Source organism: Mus caroli, chromosome 19 (genome assembly GCF_900094665.2).
Source record: "Mus caroli chromosome 19, CAROLI_EIJ_v1.1, whole genome shotgun sequence".
In the NCBI taxonomy this organism is placed as follows: domain Eukaryota; kingdom Metazoa; phylum Chordata; class Mammalia; order Rodentia; family Muridae; genus Mus; species Mus caroli.
The window spans coordinates 38,836,605-38,839,552 of record NC_034588.1 but is presented as its reverse complement, the minus strand read 5'-3'; positions in this window follow the sequence as shown (position 1 = coordinate 38,839,552).

Here is a 2,948-nt window from a genome sequence, read left to right as displayed (position 1 = left end):
TTTTTTTTGGTTTTTCGAGACAGGGTTTCTCTGTGTAGCCCTGGCTGTCCTGGAACTCACTCTGTAGACCAGGCTGGCCTTGAACTCAGAAATCCTCCTGCCTCTGCCTTCCAAGTGCTGGGATTGAAGGTGTCCTCCACCGCCACCACCCAGCAGAATATTTCTTTTTAAATTCACTTTATTTTGTCGAATGAGCTTTTGGTTGAATGTGTATACACATACCCCATGCATGCCTGGTGCCTGAGGAGGTCAGAAGACGGCATCAGATCCCCTGGAACTGGAGATATAGATGACTCTGAGAGCTGGGACACTGAACTAACCTCTGTCCTCCAAAAGAGCAACAAGTGTTCTGAACCACTGAGCCAGACGCCAGAAGGGGAATGTCAAAAAAAGAGACAGAGTCTCCACTCTACAAATCCTTCAGAGAACTTATGGAGAAAACAAAAACGAAACAAACAAACAAACAAACAAGACACCTTGGGAACCCAGAGGTTTCCGATGTCTCCAAGCACATGAACACCCCACCTGCTATCCCGTAAAAGCTTCTGAAACTAACTCCCATTTTGAAAATGGGGAACGCTTTTCTATGAAACAGAAGAGCACTACCCCATTTTCCAAGCCCAAACTTGGATAAAATCATCTCTTCCAACAGTTTTGGTCCCCTGTTTTAATAGGCAGCTCTCCACGCCAGTAACCTGTGGACGGTTGGGGAAAGCTCGTCCCCTGGGAGACTGCAGACTTGACTCTGTGGTTAGGAGTTTGTTCTGCTCTTGCAGAGGACCAGAGTTTGGTTCCCAGCACTCGAATCTGCACCGATAACCATCTGTAACTATAGCTTCAGGAGATCCAATACCCCCCCCCCCCTGCACTCAAGTGCACACACCCACAGGCATATACATAATTAAAAGTAATTTTTTTAAAACTTAAAATAGGGGTTGTCTTAGTTAAGGTTGCCATTTCAGTGATGAAACACCATGACCAAGCAACTTGGGGAGGAAAGGGTTTATTCCGTTTAGGATTCCATCAGTGAAGGAAGTTCCAACAGGAACTCACCCAGGGAAGAAGAAGCCTGGGAGGAAGTTGCTGATGCAGAGGCCACGAAAGAATTCTTGCTCCTCATGGCTTGCTCAGCCTGCTTTCTTTTCTTTTCTTTTTTTTTTAATAAGCATTATTTTTTATTTATTTATTAATATGTAAGTACACTGTAGCTGACTTCAGACACTCCAGAAAAGGGCATCAGATCTCGTTATGGATGGTTGTGAGCCACCATATGGTTTGGTTGCTGGGATTTGAACTCATGACCTTTGGAAGAGCAGTCAGTGCTCTTACCTGCTGAGCCATCTCACCAGCCCTCAGCCTGCTTTCTTATAGAACCAAAGACCACCAGCCTAGTGAGGACCCATCCAGAATGGGTGGGGCCCTCCCCCATCCAATCACTAATTAAGAAAATGACTATAGGCTTGTCTATGGCTCAGTCTTACGGAGGCATTTTCTCAGTTGAGGCTGCTTCCTCTGATGACTCTAGCTTGTGTCAAATTGACATAAAGCTACCCAGGACAGGGGCTGAGGATGAAGCTCAGCTGATAGAGAACATGCGCACCGTACCACGCACCAAGCACTGGGTTTTTAGTCCAGCAACACGTAAACACGTTTGATGTGCGCCTTCAATGATGTGTGCCGGTACTTGGAAAGTGGCGGCAAGTTTAAGGTCATTCTCAGCTACCTATGCCAATTTGAGGCCAGCTTCGGCTACAGTAAGTAAATATAAGTAAGTACTGGGCCACCGAGTTGGGTCAGCAGATAAAACTGCTTGCCTCACAAGCCCAACAACCTGAGTTCGATCCCAGGGACCTACGGAAAGATGGAAGGAGAGAACCCATTCCTCAAAGTTGTCTTCTGGCCTCACAGACATCATATACAATCACACAAAAAATAGAAATTTAAATGTGTTTTTAATGATCAGATATTGCTATTACATCAGTTGCACTGGATAGTTTTATGTCAACTTGACACAAACTAGAGTCATTTAGGAAGAGGACTCACAATTAAGAAAATACCTTCTAGCCAGGCGGTGGTGGCGCACGCCTTTAATCCCAGCACGTGGGAGGCAGAGGAAGGCGGATTTCTGAGTTCGGGGCCAGCCTGGTCTACAGAGTGAGTTCCAGGACAGCCAGGGCTACACAGAGAAACCCTGTCTCAAAAAAACAACAACAACAAAACAAAAACAAACACCAAAACAAACAAACAAACAAAAACCCCAAGAAAATGCTTTCTAGCCGGGTGGAGACGGTGCATGCCTTTAATTCCAGCATTCGGGAGGCAGAGGTAAGCGGGTCTCTATTGACTGATGTTGGTCGTAGGTGCTCACCAAGATGCTAAGCCTTCATTCTCCAAAGGAGTAGAATGGTGCAGCCTCTCAGAGAAGACTGACACCCAGCTAGCTCACCCCAGTTACTTTATTCAAACATCATACAAGGGTAATTGGGCCTGGGGAAGGTTCCAACTACCAAAGTTATCTTGCCCTTACTGCCCATGAGAGCAGACATCCCACACAGATCTCAGTCCCTTTTGACCATGGCTAGCCATAATCACAAGTAAGAACTCCAGGTTTGCCAGGAGTGTCTGAGAACCAAGATGACTGCAGAGGCAAGCTTTCATGTAACACCAAGGGCAGACTTTCCAAAGAGACAACATTTCTTCAAGGTTCAATCTCATAGCAATTTCCCAGCCTCTACTGATTGACCCAAACACAGCAGAGGCTTTGCTGAGACATTTCACTCAAAGCCAGACACAAAGGCTTTACTATACATATCACTACAGCTCTCCATGTTCGAGGCCAGACTGGTCTACAGAGTTCCAAAACAGCTGGGGCTACACAGACTTTTACCTTGAAATAACAAAACAGAAAAAGAAAGAAAGAAAGAAAGAAAGAAAGAAAGAAAGAAAGA